At 31.8% G+C, this 27,997-nt stretch overlaps 1 protein-coding gene across 1 annotated transcript in view; it reads right to left on the bottom strand.

Annotated features, from left to right (window-relative positions):
- The window catches only part of LOC139510324 (stimulated by retinoic acid gene 6 protein-like), a 58,236-nt gene extending 30,958 nt beyond the window's left edge, over nt 1–27,278 (bottom strand). The window contains exons 1-3 of the mRNA XM_071296842.1: nt 27,202–27,278; nt 7,323–7,390; nt 851–1,002 (exon numbers count right to left, since the gene is read on the bottom strand). The gene's annotated coding sequence lies outside the window, so the exon portion shown is untranslated. The remainder of the gene's footprint in view (nt 1–850; nt 1,003–7,322; nt 7,391–27,201) is intronic.
- Between the last annotated feature and the right edge of the window lie 719 nt (nt 27,279–27,997).

The raw sequence follows: 27,997 nt of genomic DNA, 5'->3' as shown, positions 1-27,997 counted from the left end.
GAATATGTCACAGAGACAACAAACCAACCAAATAACAGACATCAGCCGAAGGCCACCAATTGCTTTTCAACGCAGCGAGAAAATCCCGCACCTGGTGGCGGTCCTCAGTTGGCCCCTACATAAAATTGTCTACAAATTCAGTGAAAATGGACGTCACAATAAATACCAAAAAATATAAATGAACTAAATTTTAAAAATAACATTCAAGACTAGAGGCTCCTGACTTTGGGACAGGCGCCACAATGCGACGGGGTTAAACATGTTTCGTGAGATCTCAACCCTCCTCGTATACATCTAGCCAATGTAGAATAATGAAACACATAGCACTTAGTATGACAGAATGACAAACAATTATTAGATTTCAAGTTTTATTGTAATTAGTTTATCCCGAATTAACTGCAGATATAAGGAAACCTCCAAATAATATGTTTGACATCGATATGATTTAGCATAAGCATAGTAATAAGAGCTCTACTTTTTATTCTAAAATATGATAATAAGAAGAAAGAAATTCAAATTCGAGCGCTATCTATGTATATACAAAATGTAAATACTGGTAAAACTCCTATATTGTGTCTCTATAAGGTCAAACATAGAGATTATACTTTGAAAATAGTAGATAAACAATATCTCCGAAAAAGAGGCGTTGTATGTGAAACAGTTGTTTTAACAAAGTGCAATTAATTGCACAAAAAGTCGGGGACTTCTACATACAACATAGCGAAGATATGTGAGTTGTATAATGTATGCCATGTGTAGCCAATTTCTCATATATATCTAACCGTATTAACGATTCAACATGTTATTGCTTTGTATTGAGCATAAACTTTGAAAAACATTGATCGCTTACCTCTGACCCAGGGGCTTACTAATGTTGGAATATTCAACGAGTCTAAAACTAATCCGCTTTGAAATATTAAAGACACCAGGTTCACTGAAGTACATCCAAACGCAGCTGTATAAATAATGGCTAAATTGTCATCCTCCAGGAAGTTTATCGGCCTGAAATATTTTAACTTATTATATTCTGCAATAATCAGTAAGACGTTACGCACGGTATTGGTGCCACTTTGCGTTACACGACGTTCCTAATAAAACGACGATTTTGACGTTATTCAGGACCACAAAAAGTTTCAAACGTTGACCTTATATTCTATTCATGTGAAAATACCGCTAATTAATTGTTTTATTTTTTTCAAACGGGTGCAAATACAAAACTCCATTGAATTAAAAAAAAAATAACTTTTAATTTTTGCGAAGATTTGTAGATGCAAATATAACACAAAATAACAATTTGATGTCTTGTTAAATGAATTTTAAAATATATAAAAAGAAGATGTGGTATGATTGTCAGTGAGACAACTCTCCACAAGAGACCAACATGACACAGAAATTAACAACTATAGGTCACTGTACGGCCTGTAACAATGAGCAAAGGCCATACCGCATAGTCTGCTATAATGCTGACAATATAAACCAATTTAAACGAGAAAACTAACTGCCTAAATTATATAAAACATAAATGAAAGAAAAAGTCTGTTTTGTACATATTTCTTGGTGTTTTTTTTTTATCTTCAAAATGTTTTAAAACTTTAAAATATAGTTGGATACTATGAATGAAACAAATACAGGACAAATCTGAGGCTAATCTCTTTACTCTTAGGACGAGCGTGCTTACAGCATAACACATTGGCTGTTTTTGATTATAACATTTTAAAAACAGTGACTTATACTTACATTATAATTTATTTGCATATTATTTATTCTAACGTATAAGTAAGTCAAGACCACAATCTAAACATCAATCAAAATGTTATGGAAAATGTTTAAAATATAGCATATTTTCAAAAATCTCTAGCGAAAAGCTTTATAAAATGTTCATCAAGTTTGAAAAAGAAATACGTGCTCTCATGCTGCCGTTGCCAACTTTCAATGATTTAAAGTTGGTTGGGGTCTAAACTATCTCTTTAAAAAGAAAATGTTTTCATTGATTACAATCTTTAATTCATGATTGTTTTACCAAATAATTAAGAAAATTCATGTATGTAGGAATTTGCACATTTTGTACATAAATCATGCATGCCGTTATTTTTCTCGTTTGCATTGTTTTACATTTGTCATTTCGGGGTCTTTTATAGCGGACTATAAGGTACGAGTTTTGCTCATTGTTGATTCAATAGAGTAACCTAAGGAAATTATTAATTGGTCTTTGATGGAAGTTTGTCTCGTTGTCAAGCACACGGCCGCATCTTCTTATTTTATTATGAGAACGGTGATTCTGTATTTTTTTGTTTTTGCTTTCAGAAACATATTTTACGAGCTATTCTTTCGTCTGATATTTTTTCACAAACTCAAGCTTCAAAAAAGGGTCGGCAAACAATACTTATTTATAATGTTTGAAATTATAGAATTTGGCAAAGTATGGAAAATTCTTACACAGACCAATACATACCTCACAGATTATCAGCAGGTCAAAATCCGATTTTTTAATACGACTACTTTTATTTTACTTAATTTGTAACTTTGACTTTTTAAGTAATTGCTATATGTGCATGTTTTAATGAATCAAAGCTTTTCTCAAGCGAACAACTATGAACCAGGAATGCATTGTATGCTCTTTTTATACTATTCATGGTAATGTTTGGTTCAGCGCTTCCATTTTCAACATATAACAGAGTATCGGTTGACACTAAATCTTCATTGACTTTTTTTTTTAAACAGTTTCCAAACTGATTATTTGTATGTTTTTGGTTTCAATCTTTTTGGTTTCGTTTTTACATTGTTTTAAAAGTATAATCAAAGTGCTGAAGTACTGAACATCGGATGACCGCATGCACTTGTCTAAGAAAAAAAAAACACATTTCTATACCTGAGGTTTATATACAGGGATATATTTTTCATAAAAGTGCAGTACACGTGCATAGTAGACACTTTTCTATAGCATCGCGATGTAAAAATCATTATTCAAGCTATGTTTGGTGGCGTTCTGCGAAGATAAAAAAAATATCTACTTTACACAACGACAACAAAAAATTGAATACAACAGATTGATTGGTTGATTTTTTTTCTCGAATGAGTTGGGAGTGTCTGTATATTAATATCTTGGAGCTAGCTGCTACATGTTTGTGTGCCATCCATCATATATGTCGGACAACTACTCGCTGTCTCTCTCTCTCTTTCGTTTTTTCTCAAATAATGGTAAAAGAAAAGTTTTAATTTCAATATATTAGTTTCATCACATGACTATGTACCAGGCAATTCTGTTGGAGATTTGAGAAAATAAACTTCATTCTGCCACACTACTTCTAAATGCAATAACCTTATTTTTCATACACATATTGCTAGGTAGATGACTAGAGATTGTTCTACTCGACAGTAGATAAAAAAAAAATGATCGTTAGCTATACTGCAATGTTTATGACATACGAGTATTTCTCTGATAAAACTTTTTATTAAATGAGTCGATGCGTCAAAAAATGATTGCACGATTTACTGAAATGTTCACGACTAAGGAGTACTTTTTCTCATAAGATTTATTGTGATAATTTTTATTTATGTGTATAGCTTCGAATCTTTGAATAGCAACGTTAGGAATTACAGATACTATCTGGCTGAGGAGGATAATTAAGAAGATCTCACTTTTGATCGCATTTTCTTTTTCAATGTATCTTGCTTTTGTAAAGTGGGGGAGTGGTCATTAGTAAGTTTTCTCTTTGTTTAATGTTATAGCTCCGGTGCCTTGTCTTTATGGAGTATCCCAGTTAAATATTTCGACATCTATTCTTTAAACAATGCAGATCTACATTTTAATCAGTGCATATTACACGAGAACTTTATTTTATATAAATCAGACCATTTCATGAAATTATGTTATGCCAAATATGCAAGAAAAGTCGTATACAGTTTAACGTTATTATAATGCGAACGTCAAATTACGGTAACGGGGACATGTCATTGGACATCTTAGATCATTTCGGATTTTCTACCTGCAACTCAAACAAAAGTACATATCATATCATTTTAAAGGAAATTAAATGTATTTTTCATTCATATCAGTTAACAGGTGATAAAAATTTGAGATATAGTAGAATTTCGCTTGATAAAAAGCCTCTGAATTATTCTTTGTGTTCTTTTGTCCATCGGGACATTTTATTGGACACGGGAAAAATGACGATGTTTTTAAAATAAGACCGCAGTTACATAATGATGACTTCAGATAGCTTCTTCGGAACATGTATAATTTTTCTGATATCATTAAAATCCATGTTCGTATGTTATATATCATGAAATTGAAGACATAAAGTTTTTTTACGGGTTGAACAGCAAATTGGGACATTTTTTCTCTTTTTTATTTAAACTCTTCTGACGATCTTCCTTCTCTTATAGTTAAAAACGTCTATCACTTCATTTAACGTTTAATGTATATGTTCCGGACCATATGAGTATTTGGACCATACGCGTATGGTCATGACCATATGGGTATATACTCATATGGTCCGACCATACGCGTATGGTCGGACCATACGCGTATGGTCGGGGTAATTAACACTCTGTTACAGTTTACTTTTAATACTTCTAAACTCTTCATATGGTATGACCGTTCATTCAAAAGACGCTATCATATAGGTAATTTTATCGTTATATTATAATAAAAAGATAAGCTAAATAAAAATAAGAAGTTTCACATTGTTAATTTTACTTAATTGTCAAATTTAAAGTAAACACATTTTATACCGATGGTCATTACCGATGGTCATAACCGATTTGTTATTACGAGTAAATGGCAATATGTCGACTAAAAAATTAAATTCCAAAAATTTCTTAATGAACTGTTACTTAAGAAGTCACTGGAAAGTAGCATACTATTAGTTTATTTAAGTTGTGTTGTGAAGATGGTGTATTGCAGTCAACCATTTTACGATATCACTCGGTATCACTGTACGCAGCTGCAAAAAAGGCTTGTTTTTCACTCGCAAACAAAATGTGTAAATGAAAAAGATCGTGCACAAAACTTGCAAATGCAAAAAAGCTATGATACCGTGTGGAAGTGAATGTCATCCAAGCCTACATGCACTAATGTAACTAGCGATGAAAACTAACTATGGCATCAATATTAAATTTTTACGTAGTTTTTTTTATTATAAAATTAAAAAATTGTCATGTTTTAAACCATCACTGTTTTCTTTAGATAAAGTTCTTGTATTATTGAAACGTTTATAATGTAATTTGGAAAAATAAATATACATATATGGTCCAAATACTCATATGGTCCGGCCCGTTAATAACCAAACGAGTATTATACTCATATGGTCCGACCATACGCGTACGGTCGGACCATACGCGTATGGTCGGACCATATGAGTATACGCATATGGTCATGACCATACGCGTATGGTCCAAATACTCATATGGTCCGGAACATATACAATATAGTTGTAAAATTTTAAACCATTCTACATACTAATGAATCCGCATTTGGATTTCAAAGACGCACATGAAACAAAATTGTAACAGCGGGACACCCTTAAAATGACGTTATAGACATCGAAATGAGCATTTTTTTTCATTAAAAAATAGACAGAGCACAAAATCATCTATGTTATTGATTTCTATGGTTAATTTCCTTTCGAATGATATGCATAACATGGCTATTTATTGTATAGGATAAGAGCTTGAATTTGAATAACCCGCCATCTAACCCATATTTCCAAAGTGACACCAATATCGTGCGCAACGTCGTAGCGTTTCTAGTTTTTTATGTCATGCACAAAAGAGTCAGTGAGACTTTTTTTCTTTTTCTGCATTGTAAAAATATAAAAAAAAGTTTTAAAAACCCATTTAAGGTGCATGGTCTTTTGAAGTATGAATGCACAGATTCTATGAAGAGAAATGTTAAATTAACTGTATAGGTCTTTTTGTTTTTGCAATTTGCTTTGCTAGCACTTTATGTCAGAAATACGGCGGGACCGGTCATTTTTCTATTGAAAAAAATAAAGTGGTGGAATTCATAATGGCAAGTAAAAGAATGAAAAATGAAACATTTTTATTATTCAATCCTTTTTTATATAAAGAAAAAAAAAGAAAAGTCAAACAAACATCATATTTTCTTTTTATAGATAACAACAACTATAGGGCACGTTACATTCTTCAAAAATTAGAAAAATAAAAACATGATACGGCGTATTCATTAATTTTGTAAGATTTCATGGTTGAACCACGAATTTCAAAACTCAACGAAGTAGGAATTTTCTATAAGCTGAAATCAAAAATATTTCAGGATTTTTTCCTCAACAATTCAAAAAAATTGGAACCAACGAAAATAAATGAATCCACAGTATGTTTATTGGAACACAACGTGCTACAATTCTATATGGCACAAATCTTCTTGAAGACAGTCAAATCAAGTAGAAAAAGTTAACATCATCATGCACTTCTCATTCTGGGATAATGATGATTTTATCACACTATAGAAATATATTTAATCTTGTAAATTGAAAATATCCCATTGAAATTAAAATAAAGATACCAAAGTTAACAGTATATCTGTCTCATATCCTGAAAATTGACAGTGGAAAGCTGTTTTATCTTTGTGTTGTATTTCATTTAGGTTCGTGATTATAAGTCTTCAGTTTTCTATGAAGTGTGTTATGATCTATTCTCCGTTATCCGATTTTTGGGGCTGTCAGTTTTTTTATCAACATTAGTTATAAATGTCTCGTTGAAACTACCGTCTCTTTCTTTTTCAACAGTATCTGTGTATTGGATGAATATCTCCATGTTGAAAAAAATTACCTCGTTTCCAGCAAAAAAATATCTTGATAAAGTAGCTTTCAAGACATAATCTTAAGTTAAAATTGAAATTTCATCTCTTTACACATTTAACGGGCAACATAATTGTATTATGTGGACTATAATAGGGCATCTATATCATAATAGATTACCAGAGATTGCGGTCCTTGGTAACAATTTGATGGGTTTGAATTGTTGAATCTATAGTTTTGTGTGTGATGTTCATTGTACTGTGCACTCTTATTGTGCCTATTACCTTCTTCATCAGTGTCTTTCGTTGGCTTTTTGGTTTGTTTACCTTATTAATATTTTATGTCGGTTTTATGAAATAAAAATTCAGATAATTGTCATTATATAAAAAAGGTAATGGTTTCGTTTCTGAAATAAATAATAAGTACGCTATTCCATTCATTTTAAATCCATTCTTTCAGGAACAGAATTGTTTGCAAACGATGTCTGATACCCATCTGTTAAATCATTTTAATTTGTTACACGAATGTTATAGAAGATGAATAATCAGTTGGAATACTTACACTACAATACCTGGTCTTCCTCCCCGTTTGTTTGTTTCAAAAAAGGAAAGAAAAATTGAAAGTAAAATCTGAAAAATAAGAATATCTTGTTGTACAGTTGTATCAGAGTATGTATGTAAATGTGCGTTAACAAGTGTTCGGTGGTATTGTCTTGATGTTACCTTTGAATGAAAATATTTTACAGAGCACGGTCTATTTCTAAGGAGCTTTAAATGTGTTTCTAGACATTCAGTATTTTTTTTTAAATACTGGGAAGTGTATCCCCTTTACAATTTGCATTTAAGGGGAAAGTCTGTTTATCAATAATATACTAAATCATTCCGGTCAATACCACAGTACGAAAGCAATGACAGGTCAATTACTAGTTTAAGATGCATACCCACTTTGTAGAAAGTCAAATTTTAGCTACAGCAAACATACAAAAAAAGGAAGAAAATCAAAAACAAAAAAAGCGTACAAAAATTAGATGGTTCTAGATCTGGTAAGTATTATTTTTTGGGGTCAATAATGTTTGAATGAACATGATGAAAGCACAGTTGTAGCTTGCATCTTCAAGATTTTAGATACCTTCTTCATTTGAGGATGTAGCAAAGCTCTTATGTGTTTATACAGTACATAATAGATGTGATAGATTTGCAAATAATAATTTAATATAGGTACAATCCAATGATATGAAATGTAGAAAAACATTTATACAGAATTACAACAAAAATACAAAACAGAAGTACAATTGTATATATAATGCATATAGGCCATAATGAATAAGATTCATAAAATCTCCATAAGTCATTAAAGCGCATTTTATTATTACTGTGTTTTATACCATATATCACTTAAGAAACTGACATAAACTCCAACGTATATATCCTTATATTATTATCCTATGTTTCGTTGTTTTGCTCATATGCCTACACTTCTGAAATTATATTGAACCAGTAATGGAAAAAAAATAAAAACAAAAAAATACTGAACTCCGAGAAATTCAAAACGGAAAGTCCCTAATCAAATGGCTAGATCAAAACCTCATACACATCAAAATAATGGATAACAACTGTCATATTCCTAACTTGGTACAGGCATTTTCCTCTGAAGAAAATAGTGGATTTAACCTGGTTTTATTATAACTAGCTAAACCTCTAACTTGTATGAAAGTCGCATCATTTTCAATTAATTACAAGCATTCTTTCAAAATATATACATTAGCTTTGTACAGGTAGTCCCTGGAATAGCAAGATGGCAATATTGTTTCAATAGTTTAACACTAAAGCGACATGCCACAATGCTGTAACAATAACCACATAGATGTTTCAAGTTTTTGTGGCATGGATTATTGAAATAATGTTATCCTTACAGATAAATGCGGTTGGTATGTGACTACAATTGAAGATCCCATAGTGTCCATTTATAAAAAGGGGATATACCGTTTCAATCCTGTCTGTATGTTATATATGCCTTATGAAACTGTCCTTTCATTTTTCTCACGGACTATGAGTCACGAGATTCTTGAAAGTTCGTATTTTTGTCTTTTCCCTTGTAGCTATAAACACTGGACACTTTTAATTTGCAAAACACTCATTTGCAAATCCGCCGCCGCCTCAAACAAGAGCTACAATATCATGTATATAACCAAAATGTGCGGAATTACATGGGATTCAATAATTTCATTGGTTTTATACTGTTACTTTCATATTTATTTTGCAATTTGAATTATAAAAACATGGGATTTTCAATATCCCATGGGACAGTGCAAAATCCCATGGGATTTACCATTATCCCATGGGATTTTGGTTAAATCCCATGGGATTTTTTTTGGTCCCATGGGATTATTGTAGTCCCATGGGATATTTGTTGTCCCATGGGACAAAAAAAATCCCATGGGACTACAATTATCCCATGGGATTTTTAATATCCCATGGGACAAAATAAAATCCTATGGGATTAAAATTATAAATATATATATATAAATATAAAGTTATGTGTATGTTACAATGAATGCTGTTTGGTAGTAAAATGTTTTAAATGTATACGAGTTTTTTTTATATTTTTTATATATACATATATATAATTTTTTTTAAATTTTGTCACAAACATGTTTTTTATTTGTTTATATGACAATAAATATTATTCTTATTTTGGAATGTATAATAATAATATTTTACAGTCAAAGAATAAAGTCCTTTCACAGAAACAAAATGATGAAATTTCTAAATAAATGAAAAAATATTGTTTTGAAATCTTTGTCTTGTTTATTCTATTATGAAAAATAGAACTGAAAAAATATTTCATATTCTGACTGAATAGTTCACTCTTTTCATGAGGTAAGATTTTCTTTGTTATAGGTTCATTGCAATACTTGTATAGGCAAACAATTTGAATTATATATAACTTTGTGGTGTACATAATAGTATGCTTATAATTGCAAATTTATAATATAAACACTTTTTGTTAAAGTTTTTTTAGTCATCATGTTGAAATTTCCTCTTTCAAATAAATGTAGGAAAAAACATGTTCCATTTCAAATTAATAAAAAAGTCGCACTATGGAGAAAAATATCAGCTTTAAGTTTTCCGTTCAGTATTGATCTGTGAATGATGACCATGAAAATCCAGATTTCTGACCTACAAATACAAAAACTCAAAAATTATCAGTGAAGAGATCAATAAAATGGCTATTTTATCATGTTTATGATTAATATGATAAACTTTCATTTAAATATTCAAGTACTAAATTACAGAAATCGCTTAAATTTTATAATAGTTTAGTTAAAGTACAGCTTATTTAAAATTATGATAAAAAATATAGGCCACCGATGAGTTAAATAAGATATTACATTTTTAATGCCAAAAAATGGCTTTTTTGCACCAAAGGGAGATAATTTGGAGCTTTTTCAATGATATATGCATTTTAAAAGTCATCTGGGGCCAAACCGAATTGATTGTTTTGAATGATTTGGTGTATCATATGATAAAGATATAAATAAATTGAGTTATGAAAAAAAAATATTAAAACATTTTTCTAAAATTGTTATACCCTAGAGCCTCCTTAAATGTCATTTGATCTCTATTGGAGAAATGTCTCATTGGAAATCAGACTGCTAAGTGTTTCTTATTTTTATATCAACCCAGCCATATTATACCTGTCTAATATCAGGAGCTTGTACATAGTTCAGTGGTTGATGTTGGTTCATACCCGTCATTTTTATTTTTCATAATTTTTTGTTTTTATAAATTAGTCTGGTATATTTGACGTTTGAATTGATGCTCTGTTTCAAATTTGGTTAGTGTTGACTTTTATAGATTACTATAACATGTATAGGGTATGGGTTTTCTCATTACTTACAGGTCATCAATGGCCTCTAATAAGTAATTGCAATGCTTACATCCACTAAATTGAACTCTGATGGATAGTTTTCTCTTTCATCATACCACATCTTATTTTAATAAATATTTAATTATTATTCAAGGACAAAAATTTTTATAACAGTGGACTTACCATTTAGGCTTTGTTGACCTCTGTAAATCTTATTTTGTTGATAATTTCTTCTGTTTATAGTTTCCCCTTTATCTTTCATGTTCTTGCCCTACACATAAAAGGGTAAACATCATTTAATGACAAAAATAACTACTACATGTATTACATAATTAGTAGGCAACTGAAAATTTTGTCTTATTTGTATATAACATCAACTTACTCATCATTCTTGCTGTTCAATATCATGAATATTATCATTATTCTATGAATATGAGGTCACAGTAAAATTAACCTTGGCATGCAGACATCTTTTTTTATATGATACCTTGTAGTCATTCCATACAACAAGTAGACCTATGCTTAAAAAATCTAAGGCCAAAATTAAAAATATGTTTGTTTCCCCTCCCCCCACACGGGTCAAAAATAAGCGCCCGGGTCAAAAAATTATTTTCCACAAAAAAATCGAAATTATTTTTTTCCTGAAAATAATTTGTTTCCATTTTTGAAAAGTGCTTGAAAGCAGAAGGATTGATAATCTAAATAAATACACTCAAATTGAGCACAAACAACTGATAAGTGGCCTGGACTGGACAAGTCAAACCATTCATGTGACCATGCTATGACAATCACATCCAGTTAAAAAAAACTAGAGGCTCTCAAGAGCCTGTGTCGCTCACCTGTTAATGTGTTTACTGATGTCGGCCATCTTCGTTGGTAGGCGGGGTCATTAGACACTTTTTTTTTAAATAGATACCCTAGTATTATGATTGTGGCCAAGTTTGGTTAAATTTGGCCAAGTAGTTTTAGAAATGATTTTTATACAAGTTACAAAAATAACGAAAAGTTGTTCAATATTGACTATAAAGGGCAATAACTCCTTAAGGAGTCCTCTAACAATTTTGATCATGCTGACTTATTTGTAGATCTTACTTTGCTGAACATTATTGCTGTCTACAGTTTATCTCTATCTATAATAGTATTCAAGATAATAACCAAAAACTGCAAAATTACCTTAAAATCACCAATTTTAGGGCAGCAACCCAACAACAGGTTGTCCAATTCAACTGAAAATTTGTGAGGGGATATATCTTATTCTGATGGACATTTAAATCTTGAAAGATTTGCCCTAAATGTCTTAGTTTCAAAGATATAAAGCAAAACCTGCATTTTACCACTATGTTCTAATTTTAGCCATGTCGGCCATTTTGTTTGGTAGGCTGAGTCATCGGACACATTTTTTAAACTACAAACCACAATGATAATTGTGGCCAAGTTTGGTTAAATTTGGCAAAGTAGTTTCAGAGAAGAAGATTTTTAAAAAAGTTACAAAAAATTATGAAAAGTTGTTAAAAATTGACTATAAAGGGCAATAACTCCTTAAGGGGTCGACTGACAATTTTGATCATGTTGACTTATTTGTAGGTCTTACTTTGCTGAACATTATTGCTTTTACAGTTTATCTCTATCTATAATAGTATTCAAGATAATAACCAAAAACTGCAAAATTTCCTTAAAATAACCATTTCACAGGCAGCAACCCATCAACAGGTTGTCCGATTCGTCTGAAAATTTCAGGGCAGATAGATCTTGACCTGATCAACAATTTTACCCCATGTCAGATTTGCTCTAAATGCTTTGGTTTTTGAGTTATAAGCCAAAAACTGCATTTTACCCCTATGTTCTATTTTTAGCCATGGTGGCCATCTTGGTTGGTTTGACAGGTCACACCACACATTTTTTAAACTAGATACCCCAAGGATGATTGTGGCCAAGTTTGGTAGAATTTGGCCAAGTAGTTTCAGAGGAGAAGATTTTTGTAAAAGTTGACAGACGACGGACGCAGGACGACAGACGACGAACGCCAAGTGATGAGAAAAGCTCACTTGACCTTTCAGGTCAGGTGAGCTAAAAAAAACCTGCCTTCCTGGTCTGTTTACAAAGGGTAGACCCGGGGAGGGGAAACAGACATTCTTTTAAATGTGGCCTGATAAAATGACAAAACCAAGAAAACTTATCATTGACCAAAGAACAATAAAATGCGGTCATGGTTTATATATGAATCTACCATTCAGACATGCACACCTTACAATTGTTTCATATCTACCAAATATAATCTACCTGTAACTTTAAACATATGATAAACTGACAAAACAATGCAGTGTTTCATTGACCAATGAACCATGCATGAAAATGAGGTCAAGTTCATATAAAATATGACAGACAGCTAAGTGCATCTTACAATTATTTCATTCACTAAATAAAGGGGCCTTATTGCTTACAGTATCCGGAAAATTGACCAAACCACAAAAACTAAATATTTTCAAAGTTCCTTATACCCTGCCAATTTGTTATGGTTGTGCCTGTTCCAAGTCAGGATCCGATAATTCAGTGATCGTCGTTTGTTTATGTGTAACATATCTGTTTTTCAATTTTTTTGTACATAAATTAGGTTGTTAGTTTTCAACTTTCAACTTGGCTATCATGTGTAAAATCATACAAGTGTTGGGAAAACAGGAAGTTGTCGAGTGATGAATCTGAAAATGCATCACACGGTATAGCTGACTTATTTAACCCTGAAACCAAATTTCAGAAATCCTTTTATTGTAGTTCCTACGGAAAACGGGACGAAAAATATTCATCGGACGGACTGACTGACGCACGCAAGGATGGATGGACAGACAGGGGTAAAACAGTATACCCCCCCTTTTTTAAAGTGGGGGCATAATTTTAATACGGGGCTATAAAAACCCATGCAAGATGTCAAAACAAAAAGAAGTAACCTTATTCTTACTTGTTAGGGGCTATTTATTTATTGTCGGTTATACATATAACAATACAACATATTAAAGGTCTGTAGAGCTTTTATCCGACATACATCATATATGACAAGCACAATACATTTGTACATGAAACATAAAGCTCATCACTGAGATAGTAGTCTCAGATAGAGGGAGGCGGGGTCAACCAAACTCCCCTATTCAATCTGAATGCAGGACAGAAAGTCACAGTCAAAAAGTCACACACTGTCACAGGACAAAAAGTCACAATTTAGTTTTGAGATTATTTTTCTTTGAACAAGAAAACACTCTTTTTGTATTTTTCTTGAAGTTTTATACATGAACATGATGTAGCAACTTTAAATTAAAATTTATTAAAAACAAATAAATCAGTGCATTAGGTTTGCGCACATTACCATTACATTTGCGCACAAAAATCATTACGTTTGTGTGCAGGTTTTGATTACATTTGCACGCATTTTTTAACATGTAAATATAAAAAAAAAGATATAGTATGATTGCCTTTTACAGCTGACTATGCGGTATGGGCTTTACCTCGGGCTTTGCTCATTCTTGAAGGCTGTTTGGTGACCTATGGTTGTTAATGTCTGTGTCATTTTGGTCTCTTGTGGACAGTTGTCTCATTGGCAATCATACCATACCTTCTTTATATTGGCTTATGGTTGAAGGCCGTAAAGACCTCTAGTTGTTAATGTCTGTGTCATTTTGGTCTCTTGTGGACAGTTGTCTCATTGGCAATCATACCACATCTTCTTTTTTATATTATGAACAATTTCCTAAAATCAAAAATGAATATATGTAATAAAAAGAAGATATTTCAAAATCTTTTTTCATTTATATTCAATCAATTGTCAACAAATTGTTTGTGACTTTTTGTCCTATTAACTTTGTTACTTTATGCCTGAGTTTGACATGTGTTTGACTTTTTGTCCTGTGACTTTTTGTCGGAATGTCCTGTGACTTTCTGTTTTTGCAGAAGTCCAGGGAGTGTTAAAAAATCACATGTGCAAGTTGAGAGTCAACACTTACACAGGGACTACACAATACTTTTTCAGAATGTCAGCAAAAAAGAATCACTGGTGACAGGGGAGTGTAACCGATGAATTGATCCTGAATCAGATAAGATTTTCCCGGTACGTCTAAACACCGCTCAGGAGGACCTCCTGGGTGCACACATGCAGGGCATACAAAGTGCACTCATGGCAGACCCTATATAGTCGCCGTCGTATCTGCACACATGATGGATGTATATATTCGTTATAGATCGTCATACACTTCTCATTTTAGAGTTAAATTTGCAAGCAACCTCTTAAGATTCTAAAATAATAATGCTACTAAAAATATATTATTTCCCCCAATTTTCGCAATTTTTTCGCCATATAAAATATTTAGGCGACTGTGCTTTTAGTGAATATAAACGATGACGAGGCCTCACGAATAAATTTAAATATGAAATATACTGGAACATCGATTAGCATAGATCGAGCAGCAGAGTAAACTTCCACATAAATCTCGAAGTTATTTACGCCGGATAATATAGACTGTGCTCCTGAATAAAGTTGTCAAATACATTAATTTGTGTTTTTTACTTCTACAAGAAATTTGATTCAAATGCGTTTGTTTGGTTATTTTTTTAAGGATCGTTGTAAAATTATATCTAAATCTTTGTTAAAATACGATTTTAAATTGTTCAATTCTTTCTATTTCATAATTTTGTCAAAGTCTACTTTTTAAAGTTTTAAATTTTACAGAAAAAATGAATATTCCAATTTGATTTGAAGAAAATCTTTTTGAACTGTCATGACATGGTGTTGCAAAGCTGATTACAGGTAACTATAACATACAGTAATTTTCCATTACGACAGTGCGTGTATTCTCGGGTGTGTATAACGTATAGTTTTCTAGAGAACATCCTGTCTACGTGTAATACAGATTGATGACATTATACAACATTTCTTTGGTTAAATGTGATAAGGTATCTGTGTCCATTCCCTATTTCAACACCACTAATTTTTCGAAGAAAAAAAATCAAAAAAAAAAATTATATGAAATTAAGAAGAAAAGTAGCAAATATAAACTTCAGTAATTGCGCATTGAGTAAACATAATTCCAATATTGCATGAACAAATCCGTGAGAAAACGTATATATACATGTATGAATAAAGATGTGTTTTAAAAGACCTATTGGCATTATTTCACACTAGGACCTAAGATAACTAGAACCAGAGACATATAATATATGTCTCTGCTAGAACTAAGCAATGGTTGATCCAGAAATTTTCATAAGTGGGGACTCATTGACTGCCTTAGAGGGGTCACGTCCAGTCATGCTTCCGTGATTCCCTATATAATCTACCATTTGTTTCCCAAGATTTAGGAGGGGGGCTGGTACACACATATATATATAAATATACCTCTGCGGCGGAGCCAGCCATTTGAAAAGAAGGGGGTCTCAACCCAGGACAAAAGGGGGAGGGGTGGTTCCAACCATATGTCCCCATTCAAATACATTGATCGTTCAAAAAAAGGGGTGGTTCCAACCCCCGAAACCCTCCCCCTGGATCCGCCACTGATACCTAGTATGCAAATAATTAAGAACAGCTTTGAATATATGCATATAAAATAATGGTACGTTTAAAACCCGTTCAGGATCTCCTGCTTGCACACAGGACATTAAGTAACTTAGGACATGTATATATATAATAGTAAGAGTTCAGGGTATACATTCGATAACTAACATATTTTATAATTTTGTAATTTTTGTTTTGATAAAATCAGAGACATATAATACATGTATTGAGACATATATAATACATGTGTCTCTGAAAAAATCAAACCATCTTTAAAGAAGTTATTTCAGTTTGAATCGACTGTCTTTTGCATTAGAATTCCAAAACGTTAATGTTATTTACAAATGCCAAAACCTGCAAGAAAGAAACATTTATATTCGGTGATTTTTACACTAAACGTTTTCGTAATTTGTTTTAAAAATATTAAAAAGTACATGTACATCGTTTTTTCAAGATTTGTATAGTAACTGGTTTAATTAAGTCCCCTTGATGAAATTTAAATTGCGAGACGCTAATTAATAAACTATGATCTATCTATCGGCATGCGTCGTTATTTGGGATACGTCACGGATGACCGATGGTCATATTCAATACGATATACCAATCATCATTTGAATTTGGGCAATTGATCTTTAATAATTAGGACTAATTGGTGATGGCAGAGAATAAGTCGCTGGTGATGGTTAAAAACATATAGAAGTAAACTTTGCAAAAAAAAAAGGTTTCCTCGGAAAAAATTATGAAAATATATGAATATGCTAAATAATTTTTTTTCCCGAAATAATAATTAAAGACGTTTAGAAATAACAAATTTTCACAGTTGGGAAATTTTCAATTCAAGTTATTTCATTTTGGATGTCTACTTTCGTCTTTTTATATTACCAAACATTCTATAATCAAGGATTTGTACAAGGCCTTGTTATAATGAATATTATCGCCAATATCACCATAATTAAATAAAGAACAGATACAATACCAAGTTACTGCGAGCAAACCAAACCTACATTTTGACTTGCCTCTTATTTCGCCATGTAGATAGATTAGAAATGTTTTAAATTCGGACGAATTTATGAGGGAGAATTTAATAATGAATATTATCGCCAATATCACCATAATTAAATAAAGAACAGATACAATATTCGCCTAAAGAATTTGCCATCTAACAATTCAAAATGAAATGTTGAGTCGAAACTGAGGTACCAAATCTATAAAAAGAATCACTATTTTAGTCGAAATTAAACTGTATATAATATTCTTTTTTTCAAAACTCCTGAAATAATTTAACATTAACTATAGAGAGCTTACATATGCAAATCTGTTTAAAAGTATGTGAGCGTAAATAAAATTTGTTTATTACCCCCCCCCCCCCCCCCTTTTTCCTTCTATAAAATTTAATTGTAAACGATTTTCGTTCTTAATTTGTGTTTGCTCATTAACTGGGGTTCATGCTGTCAAAAAAAATAATGTCTCCTTGTGTAAAAGTTATTGATAAGAAAAAATTGAAGCTTCCAGAAGAATAACGGTACGTCTAAACACCGCTTGAAGGACCTCCTGATTGCACTCATGACATACGAAGTGCACTCAGGACCCTTTATAGTCATCGCACACAGGATGGATGCATATATTCTTTATACGCTTCTTATTTTAGAGTTAAATTTGGTAGAATTTGTAATTCTTAGAAAATAATAAGGGCACGTGTCACTGATTACACAACTACTGAGCCATGAATTATCCAATCAACAAAATTAATTGGATTATCTTTATTGTTGTTTTATACATTGTGTTGTTAGTACAGTGTGGGAAGTAATATTGTGACGTCTAGAATGAATATCATGATGTTTTAAGATTTTCGTCTTTTATTAAAATTTCGTTCCATAAATTTTTAAGTTTTATTCTTAATTTTATTATCATGTCCTGGACCAGTAATTAATTCTTTGCACGAGTTTGAAAAGGGAAATAATTATAAATGTTCATACTTTAAAAGAATTTATATTAATTAAAGTTTTGTATATGGAATCCGTTCTAAACGACCGGTAAAACTTAAAGCCGTACTTTTCAAACAATAAAACTCATATACATGTAGTTAGATGTTATTTCTCATTTTTATCGAACTTGTCCAGGAATTTTATTTTTGAGTTATACGAATATTTTAAGAAATCCGTTTTTATTAAGTTTTTTTTCTCTAATTAAAGTCGTTTTGTCCAGTTTCACAAGCCTGAAACGAATTTCAATGCGAAAATAAATTCTGAAAATGAACTTGTCTCCGTTTTCGTCTCCGTTTTTTGAAAATTATGATATTTTGGGTATAATTATTTCTAAAAAATATGTAAGTTAGATTGTAGTAGCGAGAAATTTTAAAAAAGAAGATGTGGTATGATTGCTAATGAGACAACTATCCACAAAAGACCAAAATGACACAAACATTAACAAAGAAAGACTATTTCGAAGACAGTTTATTGACACGAAATCCGTTCAAACCACGACTAAGTCTTCGTGCACAGATTTCCGTTAAGGTTAAACTGAATATTGTACATAATTGTCTTCTCTTGTATAATGGTTTGTTGAGAATAAAGATATACAAATGTAATAAAATTTGATATTCAGTCAACATTGTGTTTGTTTAAAAACTTGATTTAGAGAGAGAGATAGAGAAAAGAATCACACTGAAAAACAAAAATCGAACTTGTTACAGAAAAAAAAACGCAACTATAAAATAATTTTCTTTATTCGTGAACTGCAAAACACAACAAATTAATTTACCCGTCATCATGAAAAATAAACTGAAAAAGCACATCGAATGAGATATATATATATGTTTTATTTTTTCTATATGCAAATTCATGTTAAAGGTAAAACTGAACTAAACAATACAATTCCTAAAAAACAATAAAGATAATCCAATCAATTTTGTTGATTGGATAATTCATGGCTCAGTAGTTGTGTAATCAGTGACACGTGCCCTCATTATTTTATAAGAATTAACATATCTATCTAAGTTCGATTCAGGCGCGGATCCAGAGGGGGGAGGGGGGTTCCGGGGGGGTTGGAACCCCCCCTTTTTTTGGCCGATCAATGCATTTGAATGGGGACATGTAGTTGAACCCCCCCTTTTTTGCCCTGGGTTAGGACCCCCCCCTTTTTAAAATGGCTGGATCCGCCCCTGCGATTTCAACTTCTACCAAAATTTAACTCTAAAATAAGAAGCGTATAACGAATATAAACATCCATCATGTGTGCAGATATGATTACGGTAATGGGTCCTGAGTGCACTTTGTATGTCCTGAGTGCACTTTGTATGTCCTGAGTGCACTCAGGAGGTCCTGAGCGGTTGTTTAGACGTACCCGAAGAATAAATCATTTCCTGAACCTAAAATACATTTATCTGTAATTAAAGAAAATTCGCCTAAAACATTCTCTCATATATTTAAACAATTAATTGTAAAATAATTAATTCAACGTCGGACTTTCTGTCTGTTTACTAATACTTTTCTTGTTCAGTTTAGTTTATACCCATAATAGATGAACGGAAATAAGTACTTTTTAGGAAAATTTACAATTAGATGAACGGAATTAAGTACTTTTTAGGAAAATTTACAACTCAAATCATCAAAAACAAAATTCTACACTTTTTACCTGGATGTTTTTCTCTGTCTCGAAGCCGCAACCTTTGACCCCGTATCAAACGTAGCGACCAACACCTCACATGACGTATTCTCGATGTTGAGGTATTGACAATATACAATCACATTTATCAATCACATTTATCAATATACAGCAAGTAAGTAATTTGGTGTTGAATGCCAGTCGATCAGAATTTGTTAATTGAACTTTACCTGTTTAAGGGGCACTAGCTGCCAAATTCATGTTCTTCATCAATTTTAATAAAATTCACATAACGTGTATATAGTGTTGAATTGTTTATTAAAATGTTGCGCACAATCTTGGCTGATATGCATAAAACCATTATATTTCATGACACTGCATGAAAAAGAAATTGACTTATCGCATAATACCAGAACCAGAGACATATAATTATATTGTATCTAATATCTCTGCCAGAACTAAAAAATAAACTACAGTAAGTCCACATACACATAAGAGGGTATGGATGTGAATTAACAGAATAGAGAACAAAGGACAAAGAAAAAAAAGGAATAAAGAATAGTGAAAGAAAGAGAATAATGGAAAAAAGTGTAAGTTATTAAAAATATAACTAAAACAAGAATGTGTCCCCAGTACACGGATGCCCCACTCGCACTATCATTTTCTATGTTCAGTGGACCGTGAAATTGGGGTAAGAACTCTAATTTGACATTAAAATTAGAAAGATCATACCATAAGGAACATATATACTAAGTTTCAGGTTGATTGGACTTCAACTTCATCAAAAACTACCTCGACCAAAAACTTTAACCTGAAACAGGACGAACGAACGGACGAACGAACGGAGGCACAGACCAGAAAACATAATGCCCCTCTACTATCGTAGGTGGGGCATAAAAAGAAGACAGAAAAAAAGACACCCCTCCGAGACGAGCCTTACATGCACTGTTATTACCCAGGCGGCTCATTTTATTTTGGCTTAGAAATAAACATAATTGACAAGTTTCCTTCCCCTGCATTCTCGATCCCACATGTAAATAGCACGGTGATTTCAAAAAGACATTGATACATCATTACAACACTTGCCGTCAGTATTTGAATATATTGATTAAGAAGGTATAGAAGATTAATGCACGCACACTATTATCCACCACTGGCCTAAATAGTTAGTCCGCAAACAACGAGGGTCATAAAAACCCAGCACTTTGAACACAGCCACCGGCATGGTGTGAATCTGAAAGCTTCCCACTATCCATTTCTACCCATAGAAAACTTTTGCCTTTCATTTATCAAAAATGAAATATGTTGATATTAATGGTATATAAGAATTATTGGGGAATTCAAACCATTCCTATTGTAAGTGATAAAACTAAATTTATATCAGGGTGATTGAAATGAGGAAAAAAAAGGGGGAATCAGGAGTTCAGGGCCCCCTGTTTGGGAAAAGAATTGGTTGATTATATATGGAATCACTGAGTCATGGCAGGAGCAGGCCCCTCTTAGGCAGTCGGTGGGCCCCACTTATGAAAAATTCTGGATCCACCACTGTGGTCATGGTGGTCTTCAGTTGTATTATCTTTTAAAAAAAAAATTACACCTGTATAGTGTATATTCTTTAGTGTAAATCAAGGGAAAATACTGTGAACTATCTGTGCATTGGGGCTTATTAAAAGGTATTTCGGGGGGAAGAAAGAAGGGAGGGTGAGTCCATGGGAGGTAATCCCCACCCCTTTCAATTTGAGAATATGCTATTATCTTGTAAACGGTCCAGATCCCCATCCCTAAACCATATATATTCTTGAATGGGACGATAAAACAAATCAAATGAAATTAAAAGGAGGTCTTTGGGGGTTACCCCACTCTGTTCAATTTGAGAATGTGCTATTATCTTGTGAACGATCCAGATCCCCACCCCTAAACCATATATATTCTTGTCGGGGACAATAAAATTAATAATGAAATAAAATAAAAGTGAAGTCCCACCCCCTCTAGTTTGAAAACTTGTAAACGGTCAAGATCCCCACCCCTAAACCATATTTATATATTCTTGTATAGAACAATAAAACAAATAAAAGGAAATATAGGGAGAGTCCATGGGGTTCACCCCCACCCCCACATGTTTGAGAAACTTTTAAATGGTTGAGATCCCCTGTCATCCAGTGGTTAGGTGAAAAAATTTCAGGATCCCTGATCCCCACCGTCAAACCATATATATTCTTGTATGAGACAATAAAACAAATCAAATGAATATAGGATCATCCCCTTTGTCTTGGGTTGGGAACCCCCCTTTTTAAAATGGCTGGATCCGCCCCGGCATACCATCTAGCTAGCTATAAAGGCTTTAAAAATATGAAATCAAACAAGGAAATTAACAGTGTAGGCAACTGTTTTGAATTTAAAAAAAAGTCTTTTACATATATATAACAATGTTAAATTTTTTGTGCATTTATTTTTGCTTATCGTATTTTCAATAATAGACAAAATTGCATGATTGAATATTGTAATTTAAGAAAAATCAGCATACATGATATAAAATGGGAAGTGGAAACTGGGAATTTGACAAAGAGACAACAACCCAATCAAAGAGCAGACAGCGGCCGAAGGTCACCTATGGGTCTTCAATGCAGTGAGAAAAATTCGGCACTGGTCTTCAGCTCATTAATATGTATCAGAAATGAAAACGAGATACAGCTTTCAGTTGTATTAATAAAAACCTCACAATAAGTTCTGAATATCAGAATATACAGTATTGCAAGATTCTCTCAAAATGTACACATAGAGCTGAAAAACTGTCAGTGACTGTAAAATTAATCATGCTTACATTAAAGTCCATGGAGTCCATCTTAATATGCATACTCTGGTACAAAGAAATATAAGTTTGTAATAGACATCAAGTTTTCAAAAATAAGAGTATCTATGCCATTAATTTACGACAAGATCTTAATCAAGTAATAATTTCGGTTTGTTTAAATATTTCGGAGGTTAGTATGACCTCCTCTTTGGTGATGATGTTTTCGTTTTAAAGTTGGGAAAATTGTTTTTACATGTACTAACAAAAATAAAAACACAAATTCAATCTAGAATTATGTTTTTATCATTTTTTTATGTTTAGGATGTCAGCAAGATGAAAAGGACAAGTATGCAGTTCAAAATTCAAAATGTGGATAAGTTGAGGTTCTAGGTCTTACCTTTGCAGATTTTCATATTTTGCATGAATGAATTCAAAAGTTATATGATGGACAGCAGAGAAAGAAAAAAAAAACTTTTCAATTATCCTGCTCCTGGATAAATGTAAAACATCTTGTTTTTCGGTAAGTTTTATGCTCTGTTTTGATAGTGTTAGTGCATTCATCTTTCCAGTCTTTCCTCTAAATTGTAAGTTTTTGGTGAGTGTTCACCATGAATTTCAGTAAGTAACTTGTGGATTTACATGTATATACTCAAAATTTAGTACTAATATTAATGGGATTTTAGCATGACATCCTGCCAAATGCTTGTTAATCATGTTTATGTTCCAGAACAAACAAGTATTTGGACTGTACGCATACAGTCTGCCCAATTTTAAGAAGTTGGTCAAGTTTATTACAAACAAATGTACAGTACAGATCAACATAACTGAAATCTTTAATAGATTAATACAAAAAGTTTAATTGCAGTTAAAATAAAAACACAGGTTTGGTTGAGCTGGTACCAGACAGTACAAGTATACTTAAATGGTCTGACTGTACACATATGGTGGGACTGTAAGTTCTGGACCATAAAAGTAAGATCCGAATACTGATATGGTCTGGAACATTTATACATGTCTTAAAATTAATATCAAACACATTGGTGTTTTTGAACTTGGTAATAAGTTATGTGATAGAACTATAATGTTTTGGGATATCAAAATCAAAAATATCCCATTTTTACTTTTAATAAAGAAGAAGATTATTGATGTATGTTTAAATGTATATTAAAATGAGACAGCAAGCCAACAACACAAAAAAAAAAGGATAAAACATACATATTTTGTTTGTATCAATGTTATAATTTCCAATATGTTCAAGGTATTTTTTCATTGAAATAAAACACAAATTGAAATCTGTCTGAACTTCAAAAGCTTAAAGAAATATTGTTTCTGTTGTCTGCATTTTGTATAATATATTGCAAATTCTTGTGAATAATGGAATGTTATTATAGTTGTCTAAAGTTTTAACTTTTAACATTGATCTTTATACTGTAAAATTCATAAATTATTGCGTGCATTTATTATTGCGATTCTGTCATTTTAGACTTAAATGCGATTTTAAATTTTACGATTTTGAAAAATCCTGTTTAATCCATATAAAATATTTCATAATACGAGTTTAAATTATTGCGTTTACAACTCCGTTGCATTTTTCGCAATAAAAAAAAACTTGCATTAATTCCGAATTTACAGTATATATATATATTATGTATATAACTTGGGAAAATACCCAAATTTTATAAAGAAGAATAAATTAATTGATTGTTATATGGTATTAGAATAGGAAGATGTGGTATATTGCTAATTTGACAACCCTCCATCAGAGACCAAAGGATGTAGGCCGTTAGCAACTGATGACACTGGACAACCTTTAACAATCAGTAAAATCCATACCGCATAGCTATTTTTATTGAAAATCATATTATTGCTACATGTATGAAAACAATTTTGTATAATCCATTACTTTAGATTTTATTGGTTCTTTTTCAGAAGGATTGAAATTCACCACCTAAAATAAATGGAGAAAACATAGAAACAAGACCAGAATAAATTCAAAGAAAAAAGTTGGATCAGTTTTTATTTTCATCACTCAGTCAATGATTTGAAGTTCTTTTAAATTCAAAAAAATATTGAAACCACAATAATGTCAAAGTTCTGTGCTGAATGTCCAAAAAGTGGACTATACCATCAAACAATGCTGGATGATAAGAAACTATTAATGTTTTGTGTTGAGGGATATTGTGAAAAAAATAGATTTACTTAAATAGCTACTAGTATGTTAAGCCTAACAATAGAGTTTTTATTGATTTCAAATGGCAAATAATTGTGTTTCAAGAAAGTATTCTATAATTCATGAATAAACATATATTGATACTTACATTATCTGCTTTGTTGTTTAAAAGTTTAGTTTTGAACAGTTAAAGAACAATATGCTAAATTAACATTTCCCAAGAAAAAAAGATATTCAATTAAAAAGATTCATCTTTTAATAATTTACCACCAAATAGAATACATTGTAACATACACATTACTGTTTATTTATATCTATATATTTACAATTAGAATCCCATAGGATTTTAATTTGTCCCATGGGATATTAAAAATCCCATGGGATAATAAAAATCCCATGGGATTTTTTTTGTCCCATGGGACAACAAATATCCCATGGGACTACAATAATCCCATGGGACAAAAAAAAATCCCATGGGATTTAACCAAAATCCCATGGGATAATGGTAAATCCCATGGGATTTTGCCCTGTCCCATGGGATATTGAAAATCCCATGTTTTTATAATTCAAATTGCAAAATAAATATGAAAGTAACTGTAGAAAACCAATGAAATTATTGAATCCCATGTAATTCTGCACATTTTGGTTATATACATGATATTGTAGCTCTTGTTTGAGGCGGCGGCGGATTTGCAAATGAGTGTTTTGCAAATTAAAAGTGTCCAGTGTTTATATATATAATGATTTCTTTAATAAAACATGCTAACAGTAATCTCTGAGAGTGTTACCAGATCAGTAGCTCATTAAATTGGCATGTAAATACCGAAATTATTTTATTGGTCTATATTTTGTTGTTCTAAATCTTCGAATATAATATTGAATTATAGAATGTTCCTCCTGCATGCATTCTCTGATTATTTTTTTTTTTCCATTCTTTTTTTTTTACAGTTTTTGGTTTTATCGGTTTTATAAGCTTTTATAAGATTTTTAGAGGTTGTATTAAGTTCTGGATTTTTAAACGTGAATATCTGAATCATCACTGAGGAGATTATAATTGTGACCTCCAACGGATGTATAACGGACAAGCAACGGATACAAAACGAAAAAAGAACGGACGAGTACCTTAAAAAACGAACGCCTACCGGACGTTCAACAGACACTTTATCCGTTTGACATCCGTTCAAAAGTTTGAACATGCTCAAAATTGTACACCGGACAGAACGGACGTCGAAAGATAAAACAGACACTAAACGGAAATGAAACTGATATGGACGGATAACTAACGGATGAGAACGGACGTCTAACAGACATGATCGGGTTCAAAAAAAGTTATCCGTTCGGGGTACGTTCGCGCTATCAGATACTTATCAATTATATATAGGCTAAACAAACTTTTCAAATTTCTTTGGAAAAGTAACGGTTACATTCATCTATATGGAACATATATATATCTATGAAGCATAGGTGGTCGTGTGGTCTAGCTCGTCGGATATAGTGCAAGGCGATTTAGTGTCACTTTATTTAGTAGCACGAGTTCGAATCCCGGCGAGGGAAGAACAAAAAAATTCGCGAAAGCAAATTTACAGGTCTAACATTGTTGGGCTAATGTTTAGACGAATTTATATATATACATATACAGAAAATTATACATATATATTTTGATAAATAAAAAAAAAACTTGGTACAGATAATATAGTTTAAAAGTAAAAAAACACAAAAAAAATCACATAATAAATCGAACATTGTTTCTGTTAGCAGGAGATGCGGTGAAAGCGCTAACAGAAACAATGTTCGATTTATGATGTGATTTTTTGTGTTTTTTACTTTTAAACATAATATATTTATACTGACATATGTGAAATAATTGAAATATGTGAAAATACAAAATGATAATGCTTAATTATTTAGTCTTTTGAATTATAATTTTATTGTTTCTGTTCAAATTATTTTCATTAGATTTTTTTCAAAACTCGGATAAGTTTCCGGTATAAACACGTATCTATGGTTGAAGACCATAAGTTGCTATATAACCTAGGGTATGGAACGCCAAAACTGTCTTGTTATGCCAGTTTTCATTATATGATGTGCATTTACCCTTACATGATGAGCACTTGTCAGTATATGATGTGCAAAGATACTTATATGATGTTCAAATATATTTCAACACGATCTTGATAGTAATTCAGTTATGACAAACATCTTTTTTAGTTTACTAAAAAAAAATACTTAAAGCAAGAATCCGAATGAATTCATACCCCATTCTCGCCTCGTTTTTGTCTTTACAGTAATTAGTAAAATCAGAGTAAAACCTAATTTGGGATAATTGGGACAAATGTTAACCTTAAAATGAAGATATGTACCAATTTTAGTGACCTCAAGTTCATGATAAGGTACCGTTACAAAACTTTAACCTGCTGTATTTTTTACCGCATAGGACATTGTCATTTATATTGTTGATTTATGTGAATCTACTTACAGCTATGCCCAGTGCCCCAAATGATAGGCCCGTTGTTGTATCATTGGAAGAGACATCGGTAGCATTGTTTGTAGACCTAAAATATAAACAAAACACATTATATGAAGCTTGATTTAAATTTTAAATCACAACTTTACGTGTACTGCTAAGGCTTATAGATGGTTGTTGTTATCCAAAAATGTCTTGAAACACGGAATATATAGCGACAAAACTGTTAACAAACAGATAACACTGAATTGAAATCTTTCAGAAAAGTAGAATAGGGAAATTTGAAATATAAACGCAATAGAGGCCCGAAGGTCTTGTTTCGGTTATATGCCGTATATAAATTAACTCATTTTTGTTAACAACCGTAGAAACTTTTCGAATTAACTTGATAAATACTTCCTTTAGCAAACATCTTGTAGTAATTATGGTATTTGGTTTTTTGTTAAAATGTTTGCTGGTGTTAGGGTCATGTATATCACAACTAGTCTATAAACGTCATTTTAATCCTACCAAGAACTTTTGGTAGCTTCTAGATATTCACAAGAAATGTCATATTTTTTTTATTTCTATGCATGAAAACATGTTTGCTGCTGATATGTGTTTCAGAATTATTTTTTTTTTCTTCAAAATTTCAAAATTTGACAGCTATCTGAACTTAACAGGTATTTTCCAGTATATTCATACATACATGTTTCAGATCTATACTAGTCAACAAAAGAAACGATACACGACTTTTTTTCAAATTAAAGATGAAGTTTTCCGTTTATAGAACTAATATTGAAGGTAGTAATATTTAATGACCATTGAA

This window comes from Mytilus edulis, chromosome 2 (assembly GCF_963676685.1).
Source record: "Mytilus edulis chromosome 2, xbMytEdul2.2, whole genome shotgun sequence".
NCBI lineage: Eukaryota > Metazoa > Mollusca > Bivalvia > Mytilida > Mytilidae > Mytilus > Mytilus edulis.
Note: the sequence above shows the minus strand (reverse complement) of the source record. Positions and strands in the feature narration are given on the sequence as shown.